The sequence below is a fragment of the Trachypithecus francoisi genome, unplaced genomic scaffold (assembly GCF_009764315.1).
Source record: "Trachypithecus francoisi isolate TF-2019V2 unplaced genomic scaffold, Tfra_2.0 Lachesis_group8, whole genome shotgun sequence".
Classification (NCBI taxonomy): domain Eukaryota; kingdom Metazoa; phylum Chordata; class Mammalia; order Primates; family Cercopithecidae; genus Trachypithecus; species Trachypithecus francoisi.
Window position 1 is genome coordinate 63,544,610 of NW_022681473.1, and position 12,746 is coordinate 63,557,355.

Here is a 12,746-nt window from a genome sequence, read left to right on the forward strand (position 1 = left end):
GTGAACTGAGGCCAGTAGCTCAACTTCTCTGAATCCAGGCCAGGGTGAGTGTGGCAGTCTGTCCCAGCGACTGTGGTGAGCTCCTCTGGATGAGCAACTAACAGGGCCCAACAAGAACCTGCCACAGTCATCCTGACCAGCATGCAGATCTCAGCCTCCTCCCACCTCCCTTCCTGTCTGTGCCCCGCTGCCTCCCCATCTCTGGCCCTTAGTTTTCCATTTACAGAAAAAGGGAATCAGAATGGATAACCCTAAGGTGCCTCCTAGCCTCACCAGCCTAGAGCTCTAGGATGGAACAGCTTTTCTTAAATGTGCTAAGAAAAAAAACGAGGAGTCGAGGATTTGTCACGGTGCTTCACAAATAGAGGTGTTTCTTCCTGAAATGCTTAAAGCGCCGAGATGTTTGTAAATTAGGCCACATTTTAAAAATGAGTGGGGGTGAGCGGGGAGCTATGATGGCAAGTGACCCCAAAGGGCATCCTGCAAAGTGAATCCTGGACAATGTGCTGCAGGTCCTCACGAGGCCTGTGTGAATGACCTTAGATCTCCAGGCCTCCCATCTGCAGTGTGGGAGGCACAGTCAGATAATCACCCATCCCTTCTAAACCACACTCCTGAAAAGTGTCTGGGAATGAGTGGGTGGCAGGGGGCTGGCTCTGGGCTCAGGATGCCCAGGCTCTGACTCTCTGCTATCTACCTCCTCTGCCTCTAACTCTAGGCAGGTCACTGCCCCTCCCCAGGCCTCAGCAGTTTTACCTGATACCCATACCGCCTGGGTGGGACACTTAGGCAGTGTGGGTCTCAGATAAAACCCAAAGGGGACCCCAGTAGAGCCAAAGGCTGCTTTGCTTTGTGAACTGTATCCTCTTGGATGTGCCATGAGGAAAAGAGGTGGCAGCACAGGCCTGGTGGCTCCTGCCTTTTTAGGGCCCCAATAAAACACACCTCAGCAGATAGCCCGCACCAGGGCAGCAAACCTCTCACACCCACCATCCAGTCCAGGGCAAAAAAGACAAGGCCAGGTGACGGGAGGTAGCAGTGAGGGCAGCCTGACAGAAGGACTTCCCCACCCTAGAGAGCTGCAGAGATAGAAAAACTCAGGGAGGCGCAGATGGCAAGAACCAAACCATCACTCAGATCAAAACACAGAAGAACCAAGAATCTCTTGGACCTTGGGTGGGTAAAGGTGGGTGACGTGGCACCTGAGGGCTCAGGCAGCCAGGCCCTGGGCTCATCCCTGGGTCCCAGGTTTAGGCCAGGCTACCTCGCCAGCAGGTGGGTAGAAGGGTATCACCTCATTCTACTCATCGTTAATTTGCCCTTGCAAATGCTACCCCTCCCAGGAATTTCAGTATCTCTGGATCTGGGTCTCATGAAAACCTCTCAAACATGACAAAGCCGATTCATATCCTTCTCAGAACACCTCTAAGCAGCCGAGAAGGACCCCATCTGCTCCAGAGCAGAAGAATGAGCCCAGGAGGGCTGGAGGGGCTCGGGGAGAGGAGTCTGGGGAGGACCCACAACCTAGCAGCACAAAGGGCCTGTGGAGCTGAGTTCAAATCCTGGACCTCTGATTTCCTAGCTGTGTCACCAGAAGCCAGTGACAGGCCTTCTCTGAGCCCCAGTTTCCTCATCTGGAATAATAATACCTATCCTCTAAGAATTGTGGCAGGGAAAAGAGTTGTATATGTGCCAGTTTCACCCCCAGATAAGTAACTAAAAATAAAACTGATGGGGGTGAGTGGGGCAGGGAGGAATACACTGTCCAAAAATGCACGGTTCCAACCAAGGTAACATCTTGACATGATGGTTTGGCAAGTTTTGAGTCTCATGGAAGATCAAACAATGGAAACAGTTTTGGCAAAGCATGCCCCTACTCTGCCCACCGCAGTCCCCTGCCCCAGATCTGGTCCCCTGGCCAGGAAGTGAATTGAGGTGCCTCTCTGAGCCCCCAGGCTAGAGTCCAGGTCTGGCTGCTCTCTGGGTCCCAGTTTCAGAATGGGGCATCACGGAGCAGGAGCCAGAGTGGGTATACAAGGTGAGACTGTGTACGAGAAGGCGCTTGACAAACTGAGAAACAGCGTGGGAATGTGAGGCATCATTACACAGGGCACTGGGCAGGCCTGGATCTCATACGTGCCCCTCGCAGACAGAGCAGCTGAGGTTGTGGGAGCATCATGAGGTCAGGAGTTCAAGACCAGCCTGGCCAACATGGTGAAACCTCATCTCTACTAAAAATACAAAAATTAGCCAGGTATGGTGGCATGTGCCTGGGAGGCTACTCAGGAGACTGAGGTGGGAGAACAGCTTGAACCTGGGAGGTGGAGGTTGCAGTGAGCAGAGATTGGACCACTGCACTCCAGCCTGGGTGACAGAGCGATGCTCTGTCTCAAAAAAAAAAAAAAAAGGAATGAAAACCTAGGTCTCTCAGCTCCTAACCTGAGGCTCCTGCTCCTCCCACCCCCTATTACATACCACACCTTCCACTTGCCTGCCGGTGACCTTGACACAGTCACTGCCCTCTCTCAGCCTCAAGAGTCAGTCTCCCTTGGTGCCCTGCAACCTGCCCAGTGTCCTGGACAATGAGGGGCCTGAAAGTCTAGCCTTGCTCCAGGATGCCCACCCCTACTCACCATCTAGTTAGACAGGTGATGGCTGCCTTGATCTCCCCTCTGGGAGATGATAGGGCCCCACCCCTACCTCTTCTCCCCCACCCCCTCCTCAGGGGTAACCCTGCCTGCCAGTTTTGGTGGAGCAAATTCCCAGGTTGTCCAGGGCAACAAGGCAGTGTCCTGGCACTGTTCTAGAAGATTGGGCAGTGACCTGTGTGATGTCACCAGGAAGCAGTGGCATGGAGGAGGGTTCCAGAGACCCTCAGAAGGGTGCAGCAGGCTGGGCGCGGTGGCTCACACCTGTAATCCCAGCACTTAGGGAGGCCAAAGTAGGCAGACTGCACAAGTCCAAGAGCTCAGGACCTGGCTGGGCAACATGGTGAAACCCCATCTCTACTAAAAATTAAAAAATTAGCTGGGCGTGGTGGTGCACACCTGAGGTCCTAGCTACTCAGAAGGCTGAGGCAAGAGGATGGCTTGAGCCCGGGAGGTCAAGGCTGCAGTGAGCTGAGATGGTGCCACAGCATCATCTCCAGTTAAAAAAAAAAAAAAGTTCAGCACCAAGAACTCTGAGGCCCCTAGGGCTGGGTTGGCCTTGAGAGGGATGTGTCCTTCACAGTAGCAACAGGTGTTCCATCCCAGTCCCACCTGGAGCCGGATCTAAGTGTTTGCCCAGGGTGGGTCTCTTGCTGGACCTCACTGAGCAAACAGTTCACACCTGCCCTTAGGGAGCTGCTGGAGCCTCAGGGAGCCACACTGTAGTGCGCAGCCTCAAAGTCAGTGCAGGTTAGGGTCACCCCCACCTACACTTCTCCTGATGTCCTGTCACAGTCCCACACAGAAACACGTCGCCTTGCTATTACACAGGGCCAGACCTGCACAGCTACACACATTTTGTCATGCCAGGCCACACACGGCACCAAAGTGGAGTTGCCAAATAAAATACAGGACAACAGCTGGGCACAGTGGCTCACACCTGTAATAACACCTATAATTCCAGTGCTTTCAGATGCTAAGGTGGGAAGACTGCTTGAGGCCAGTAGTTTGAGACCAGCCTGGGGAACATAGTGAGATGCTGTCTCTACAAAAAATGTAAAACTTAGCTGGGCATGGTGGCACACGCTGGTAGTCCCAGCTACTAAGTAGGAGCCTGAGGTGGGAGGATCACTTGAGCCCAGGAGTTCCAGGCTGCAGCGAGCTATGATCGTACTACTGCACTCTAGCCTGGGTGACAGAGTAAGACCCTGTGTCAAAAAAAAAAAAAAAGGAAATGGGACAGCTGAGACACAGAGAGGCTAAGTAACTTGTTCTAGACCACACACCACTAAGTAAGCAGTTTCTTTTTTTTTTTTTTTTTTTTTTTGGAGACGGAGTCTTGCTCTTTCGCCCGAGCTGGAGTGCAGTGACCGGATCTCAGCTCACTGCAAGCTCCGCCTCCCGGGTTTACGCCATTCTCCTGCCTCAGCCTCCGGAGTAGCTGGGACTACAGGAGCCCGCCACCTCGCCCGGCTAGTTTTTTGTATTTTTAGTAGAGACGGGGTTTCACCGTGTTAGCCAGGATGGTCTCAATCTCCTGACCTCGTGATCCGCCCGTCTCGGCCTCCCAAAGTGCTGGGATTACAGGCTTGAGCCACCGCGCCCGGCCAAAGTAAGCAGTTTCAACCCAGATGGCCTGGCTGCCTAGCCCAAGCCCTTATATAAGACCACCGAGCAGGGAACTTTGTGGCATCTGTCCTGCTTCCTCTTCCATCCTTCTCCCCACCCCATCCTCTGATCCCTGCACCTCTGAACCCTGGGAGCTGCCCTCTGGGCCTTGCAGGGGCTGCTGCCTCCCCCAGGTTCCCCCCTAGCTGCAATCCCTCCTGCCACCACCATACAGTTGACAGAGTCCCCAGCAGGTGGGGAGGCCTCTTGACTGGAGAACAGGCCTAGAGAGGGCCAGAGGCTTGTCTGAGGTGGGCAGGGCCTGGAGCAGAACCAGGTGGATTCCCCTTCTGGAGGGTTCCCAGGCACAGATGGCCACACCCCGCTCTGCCTGCTGGGCCCTCCCACTGTTGATGTCTATTGGGCACTGCCACCTGTAGGAACTCAGTTCGATTTCGGGGTCGATGCGTCCTTCCAAAAGCCCTGGAGTTTCCTGTCCGAGGCGCCTGATCCATCTGCCTGTCCCCAGGTCCTCCCTTCAGCTCTGTGCTCAGACTGGGTGGGGGTGGGGGCATCAGTGTCTTGTGTCTTCAGGAAGGATAAGGTTGTCTAGGCCTTCCTCCACCAAGGTGGGCAAGAACTCCAGCCCTGGGACCACAGCTCCTTTTCTGGCAACCCACACAACTTTCTTCTTTTGGTTTGTTCTTCTTTTTTATCTCAAAGTTGGGGCCTCAGTGTCCTGACTCAGGAGAGTTTCCACCTCCTGGAACTGGTGGGGCTTCTGCGGAGGGCTCAGGGTCACCCTTTGGGTGATAGGAGAGGTTGGCGGGGGGGGCAGCCCCAAAGCCTAGCCTAGACTGTTACTGTTCCTGAGGGAAGGGGCTCCTCTGGGAGGCTTTGTGGTCTGAGTGCTGTGGGCCTGTTGGGGAGCCTGGACCTACCCAGTGACATAGCATGGGCCCAGGTGTAGCCCAACTTCCATACCCAGGGACCATACGCTGAGACATCTGGGGTAAGTTCTTCTCCCACTGGGCCTTATTTTCCTCATGTGTCCAATGGGGCTAACAGTCCCTGCCTGACCTTCTGCCTGAAGGGGTTGTGAAGGTGAGACCAAGTGTGAAAGGCATCTACTGTGGCCCAGTGCCCCTCCCTAGAGAGGGTGTGCAGAGCCGTGTGTGAGTGACAACCTACAGACCTCTGTGACCTCGGTGCTGGTGTGCACGTTCCCCAGGAGCACAAGTGACTGAGGCCTGTGTAGGAGCTGGGGTGTGACTGTGTGGCACTTCAAGGTTTCTCAATGTGGGTGAGGCAGTGCCTTGGGTGTAAGATTACCAGATTTAGCAAATATTTGGGATGTACTTAGAGTAAAAATATATTTGTTCCTTCTCTGAAATTCAGCTTTTTTTTTTGGATGGCATCTCACTCTGTTGCCCAGGCTAGAGTGCAGTGGCGTGATCTCGGCTCACTGCCACCTCCCAGGTTCAAGTGCCTCAGCCTCCCAAGTAGCTGGGACTACAGGCACGTACTACCACGCCTGGCTAATTTTTGTATTTTTAGTAGAGATGGGGTTTCACTATGTTGGCCAGGCTGGTCTTGAACTCCTGACCTCATGCTCTTCCTGCCTCAGCCTCCTAAAGTACTGGGATTACAGGCGTGAGCCCCTGCTCCCTGCCCATTTTTTTTTTAAGATAGGATCTTGCTGTGTTGCCCAGGCTGGAGTACAGTGGTGCAATCATAGCACATTGCAGCCTTGAAATCTGGGGCTTAAGTGGTGGTCTCTCCTCAGCCTCCTAAGTAGCTGGGACCACAGGTGTGCACCACCACGCCCAGCTAACTTTTTAATTTTTTGTAGAGATAGGGTCTCCCCAGGCTGGTCTCTAACTTCTGGCCTCAAGCAATCCTCCTGCTTTGGCCTCCCAAAGTGCTGGGATTATAGGTGTGAGCCATTGTGTCTGGCCTCAGTTGTTCCATCTAAGTTGGGTGGACTACTAGAATTTCTGTCATGACAATGAGGATGAAGTGAGTAAATCCTGTGGAATGCTTAGCACAGTGCCTGGCACACAGTGAGTGCTCAATAAATGCCACAGCTGCCATCAGTTCTCAGTTCCTGAGCTTCCTTCCCCCAGGTCTGACATCTGTCTCCGAGGCCTGGCCTCTGTCCTACATCTTTGTTCCTCAATCTGGAGGCAATGATTTCTTTTTCCTGAGTGGGGTTAACCTAGAGCCTGGAGGGTTGAGAGGGAAGAGAGGTAGCTGAAATGACATCTTGTCTCCCTCCCTAACCCCCAATCCAAGCAGAGCTGCGAAAGGCGTGGTGTCAATGGCATTTGCTCCTTGCACCCACACAGCCCCTCCTCAATGTCTGACAGCTGCATGCTGGGACAGCAGCGAGGCACAAGGGGTCTGGCCATATCTAGCCAGAGGACAGCATGGCACTGAGAGGTCCACGTTCCAGGGTCTGGCTCCCAGGACCACGTGAGGACTGGTGTGGGCAGAATTCTCTAGGGGCTCTGTCTGAGAATGGTGCTGAAGACTCTGCCCTGGGTCAAGGTTCACCCTGGGTTCCAAACCCACACCTGGAACAGGCCTGCAGCAGGCTCAGCTTCCATGGGCACTGCTGTCCGGGGACTCCTGCCAACCACTGCTTCCTGCTGTGAGTCCCTGGTGTCCTAGGTCAGCAGGTATCTCCACAGGCTTCCCGGGGGAAGACTGCCTCTTTCAGCACCTTCTAAATTTAGGGCTTGGGCTCCATGACTCACTCCTGAGCCTGCTTTGCTCCCCTCCTCCGGGAATGTGCTCCCACGGGATCTGCATCCTCTGCTGCCTCAGACTGATGAAGGCCCCACAATCCTGCAGCAGCCACACACACACCAAGGAGAGCTTCCAGACCCACTGGCTCCAGGCCAGCCCTGGGCTTCTCCCGACCAGGCCCTGTACTCTCCTTCCCTTACTTCTCCATCTTTCCAACCCTCCCTGCAAACCACAGCCCACCCAGGTGGCCACACTGGGAGCTGGCTCCAAGCATGACTATGAGGGTAGTCGGGGGAGGAGAGGAATCAAGCCCTGCCCCCTCCAGCATGGCTGTGGCAGAGCCCTCACCTGAAATCAGGAGGCTTGAGTTCTGGACCAGACTCACGCTTACCTCACTGTGGGGCTCTCGGTGAGTTCTTGGCCTCTCTGGGCTTCTCTTTCCTCCTCTATAAATAAGGAGTTTGAAGCAGACTTCCATTAGGGAGACTTGAAACAGAGCTGAAGTGAGCACAGGGCCAGGTCTCCAACTACTAACAAGGTGGGCCGGGGGGTGGTACCTGATGTCAGGCCCTGTCTCCCGCCAGGCGCCCCTCTTCCCCCAGCTCCTGCTCCATGAGGGGAAACGAGGACCAAGAACCTGCTGTTAGCGTTCATGGACTTCTGCCGTGCAAGGAGGAAGCTCATGCACAACCCCATACCTTGAAGGGGCCAGAAAGAGCCCAGGGTCTTATTCTGGTCTGACTCTCCAGAGCTGTAATGTGTAGCTTTGAGTAAAAACCAAATTCACTCTTGGCCTCAGGTTGTGGGGAAGAGAATCATGTGCATGTGCAGGTGTAAACGTTCGCGACATTTCTCCCCTGCCAGGTTCTCAGAACTGGAGGAGGAGATGGGGTCCCCCCTCTTGACTTCCAGAAATGCAGGCACCCAGGGCAGGGTGTGGAGGTATCTGGAGATGGTCAGACCTGGGGCTGCTGCTTCTCTGCCCCTGCATGACTCTAGGAAAACCCCATCTGTGGCCTGCCTCAACTTGTGTTCACAAGTAACAACAGTGGCTAACAGTTACTGAATGCTTACCATGGGCCTGGTGCTGGTTTATGCACTTAACAGGTCTTAACTCGTTTAATTTATAGGTAAAGCTTGAGACAGTCGCAAGGCTTAGCATCCCCACTTTACAGACAATTTGAGGCTCAGAGCGGGGGAGGGACTCACCCGGGATCACAGTCTTAAGTCACTGGGAGGGCTGGTTAAAAGCCAGGTCTGAGGACAATCCTGGCTTCTATTTGCTACCCCAAGTTGGTCCTTCTCGGAGCATACGTTAGACACTAAAATAAATGTTTGATGAAGATGTTTGACTACTGCCATGTGATGGAAAGATCCCTGTCCTAGTCCAGTTCTACCCCAACTCCTTGTGTGTCCTTAAGAGAGTCCTTTTCTGGCGGGGTGTGGTGGCTCATGCCTGTAATCACAGCACTCTGGAAAGCCACAAACAGATCACCTGAGGTCAGGAGTTTGAGACCAGCCTGGTCAACATGGTGAAACTGTGTCTCTACTAAAAATACAAAAAATGAGCCAGGCGTGGTGGCGGGCACCTGTAATCCCAGCTACTCAGCAGGCTGAGGCAGGAGAAATGCTCGAACCCAGGAGGCGGAGGTTGCAGTGAGCCAAGATCGCACCCTTGCACTCCAGCCTGGGCAACAAGAGCAAAACTCCGTCTCAACAACAACAACAACAACAACAACAAAACAAAAAAGAGTCCTTTTCCTTCTTCAGCCTCAGTTTCTCGGGCTGAAAAACAGAAATGATAAGTGAAGGCCCAGATAATGAAATGCTTGGAGGTGAATCCAAGATCCACTTCCAGATAATTCCATCAAATTATCTTGGATATCTTTTTGTTTTTGTTTTGTTTTGTTTTGTTTTGAGACAGAGTTTTGCTCTTGTTGCCCAGGCTGCAGTGCAATGGAACTATCTCGGATCACGACAACCTCCGCCTCCCGGGTTCAAGCGATTCTTCTGCCTCGGCCTCCCAAGTAGCTAGGACTATAGGCATGCGCCACCATGCCTGGCTCATTTTTTTTTTTTTTTGAGACGGAGTCTCGCTCTAGCCCGGGCTGGAGTGCAGTGGCCGGATCTCAGCTCACTACAAGCTCCGCCTCCCGGGTTTACGCCATTCTCCTGCCTCAGCCTCCCAAGTAGCTGGGACTACAGGCGCCCGCCACCTCGCCCGGCTAGTTTTTTGTATTTTTTAGTAGAGACGGGGTTTCACCGTGTTAGCCAGGATGGTCTCGATCTCCTGACCTCGTGATCCGCCCGTCTCGGCCTCCCAAAGTGCTGGGATTACAGGCTTGAGCCACCGCGCCCGGCCTTTTTTTTTTTTTTTGAGACAGAGTCTCCCTCTGTCACCCAGGCTGGAGTGCAGTGGCACCATCTCGGCTCACTGCAAGCTCCGCCTCCCAGGTTCACGCCATTCTCCTGCCTCAGCCTCCTGAGTAGCTGGGACTACAGGCGCCCGCCACCACGCTAATTTTTATTTTTATTTTTTTTTTTGTATTTTTAGTAGAGATGGGGTTTCTCCATATTGGTCAGGCTGATCTCGAACTCCCAACCTCAGGTGATCCGCCCACATCAGCCTCCCAAAGTGCTGAGACTACAGGCATGAGCCACCGTGCCTGGCCTACCTGGGACATCCTGAAGGATCTTGGATTTCTATTTCTACAAATACCTGCCTTTCATTACTTGCCTAGGGAGGCCCAATCTGTAACAAGACCTCAGGGTCTCCCAGCCTTTCCCCCAACCTACCCCCAAAACCTCTAAGAGCAATCTAGAGAGAATCAGCTGCATACAGTCCAGCTCCACCTCTCCAAGGGACAGAGAAAAGTCCCCTTCCCTGGGGGTAGCTGCATGATCCTGCAGGTGCCATCGTGTGCCTAGGTGCCACCTTGCTTCACCTGGCTGGGGAGTGGCTACTACCGCCTCAGCTCAATGTGCATCACTTCCCCTTCTCATCACCCAGCCCAGCCCAGCTATCACCTCTAGCTCCAATGCCCCCAGATGGAGTCACCTGAGTACCCGATTCCTCCTAAGCTCAGAAACAGAGTCCACTGCCTTCCCACTCCTTTCCATTCAGAGTCTGCCCCCTTAGTGCTGCCCCCTCCTCTGTCACGCCTGGGCTCTTTCCCTTACCTGGGCTACGGTCCTGAGAAGCAGGGTCTGTACAGCTCCAGCAACACTCTCCTCTTCCTCCAGAATTTTCCAGATCCTCCTCAGCTTCCTGCCTCTTATGGTCATCTCGACACAGCAGGGTCTTCCTCCATCAGGCCAAGGTGGGGATAGAAGAAGAATTGGGAACAGGGACTCCTCTAGGTTCTCAGGGTACAGTCAGTCAATCTAAGCCTGTATCCAACAAAGACACTGGCCCCTGGGGTACAAGGAAGGGCTCCAGGCCCAAGGGCAGGAGGATTAGGCTTTAGCTCTTGCTCACAGCCTGCTGAGACCTGGGGCAAGCCCCTGTCCCTCTTGGGGCCCTCAGGTTTGCAATCTGCAGAATGAGGAAATGGGTTCCTCAATCTACAATCACCTGACTATAATAATATTTTGCCTTTATATACAGCGTGGGTAAATTCCCGAAAGTAACTAAGCTGTTTTCACCCCTGGATCTCATTTGATCCTCCCAACAGCCTGTTCCCATTTACAAATGAGAAAGCTCAGGTCCCTAAGGGAACAAAATTACCCAGCCACACAGCAAGCTGGAAGCAGAGCCTGGGTGCAGTCCTTGAATCCTGATCCTTCCCTGGCCTTTTACCCTCTATGATGCTGGGACTCTGCCTGACTTCCTCTAACCTGTTGTCCCATTTGTAAAAGGGCTGTTGTGAGGACTGAATTAGGAAAGGCGATGAAGAGGGTCATTCCTTGTGAATCATAAAAGAAAGGACCACAGAACGATGACTGGACCGTTAGGTTACCATTTATTACGGTTATCTTCGCTAAGGCGCCCCCACGTGTCGATCCCGAGCCTCTCGGCTTGCGCAGGCGCTCTTTGGTGTTTACGGAGGCTGCGAAGCCCCGCGTTTGCGCGTGCGCTTCTCGCCTGGACCGCCTAGAGGTCCCGGACTAGGGGCGGACTAGGGGAAACCGCTGCCTCGCGCCCCCTAGTGGTTGTCGCCGCTGTCACCACGGCTCCCGGGGCCTCTGTCGGCTCCACTTTGGTTGAGACGTCTCCACAGCCCAACAGCGGCGGCCGTCTGAGGACAGGCAGGAGAAAATACGGCGCGCTCGGCATCGTCCTTCTCACCGGGGACTCCAGCATCTCAGTCACCGCTTCACCAAGCCCCAGGGGCCGGTTCTGGCATCCATCACGGCAAACTGGAGACCGCGGTGAATTCCACCGGAATGGCGCGCGCATTGCCACATGGGAACTGTAGTTCACGGCTAGGCCCTTTCTGGGGCTGGGCTGCTGGAAAAACTACATTTCTCAGGAGCTCAAGAGTCAGGCTGACAGAAAGGGGGCCCGCGGCATGTTGGGAGATGGAGTTTGGGGGTTCGTGCTGGCAAGGAAACAGTTAAGCAATGGAGCCAAGTGTTCTGTGCCTGGGCCTGTGTGTTTGAGTTGGGCAGGAGTTACACAGTAGCTCTTATAAGAGCGGAATAGCATTGTTGCGGCTTTTAGAAAGAATACTACTTATTAGTTGTGTGATCTGAGCGATCAAGACAAATGCCCCTTTATCTTATTTATTTATTTATTTTTTGAGACAATGTCTCTCTCTGTCTCTCAGGCTGGAGTGCAGTGGCCCCAGAACTGCTGGCCTCCCGCCTCACCCTCCCGAAGTGCTGGGATTACAGGCATGAGCCATCAGGTCTGGCCAGATGCCCTTTTATCAACTCCGATGGACCTTAAGGTTAAGGTTAAGGAAACAAAGGTTGCCTACCTCAGGGCTCAGATGGCATGGTAACTTCTTACATTTCTACTGCTACCAGAAAAACCACACTCTTACTAAACCCCTAGCAATAGAGCTATCAGGCAAATTATCAGACTCTTTTTTTAATGGGATTTGCAACTCAAACCACTACAACACTGATCGACAAAGGACAGGTCTTACAAACATTCTTTCCTGATAAGCAACTGCAGACCTCAAGCCAGTTTCAGCAAGCTCACAGAGACTGCACGCAAACTGTGTTTGTGCAAAGAACCAAATTCCACCTCATTTTCACGCAAAAACCCCATCCCAAAGTGAACATGGAATGTATGTTACATGTGTTTACCCACTGTGCATGCACTCATATCCCCTCATAAATATGTATAGCTTTCCCCCCAAACCTGCTGAATATGTATGATTATTGTGAAAATACAGACCCTATGAGTCATAAAAACCAGCCTGCGAAGAGAGAGCACCTTTGGTACATGCAGGAGAGTGTCTCTTCTCAGTTTGCAAACTGATGTCGCTAATGAAACTGCCTTCTACTGTTTAGGCATCCTGGTGTTCTAGAGGGCAGCAGTCTGCACCTCTGGCAGGCCTTCCTCTTCCATCACTCCTCAGAGACTGTATTCACAGGGGTCGCCTGTGTGTGAGATACTGTTTGTCTTTTTTTGGGGGAGGGCAGGGGCTGTTCGTTTGTTTTTGTTTTTTTGAGACAGGGTCTCTCTCGTTCTGTCACCCAGGCTGGAGGCAAGACCATTGTTCCCTGCAGCCTGGACCTCCTGGGCTCAATCTATTCTCCCACCTCAACCTCCTGAGTAGCTGTGAT

At 53.3% G+C, this 12,746-nt stretch overlaps 1 protein-coding gene across 2 annotated transcripts in view; it reads right to left on the reverse strand.

The window, feature by feature from the left end:
• The window catches only part of STARD10 (StAR related lipid transfer domain containing 10), a 41,765-nt gene extending 30,191 nt beyond the window's left edge, over nucleotides 1–11,574 (reverse strand). Inside the window, exon 1 of one of the 2 annotated variants that reach the window (XM_033205998.1) lies at nucleotides 10,188–11,574. The gene's annotated coding sequence lies outside the window, so the exon portion shown is untranslated. Of the gene's footprint in view, nucleotides 1–2,633; nucleotides 2,793–10,187 lie in introns of those variants that run through there. The other variant, XM_033205999.1, reaches the window with a different exon arrangement.
• Between the last annotated feature and the right edge of the window lie 1,172 nt (nucleotides 11,575–12,746).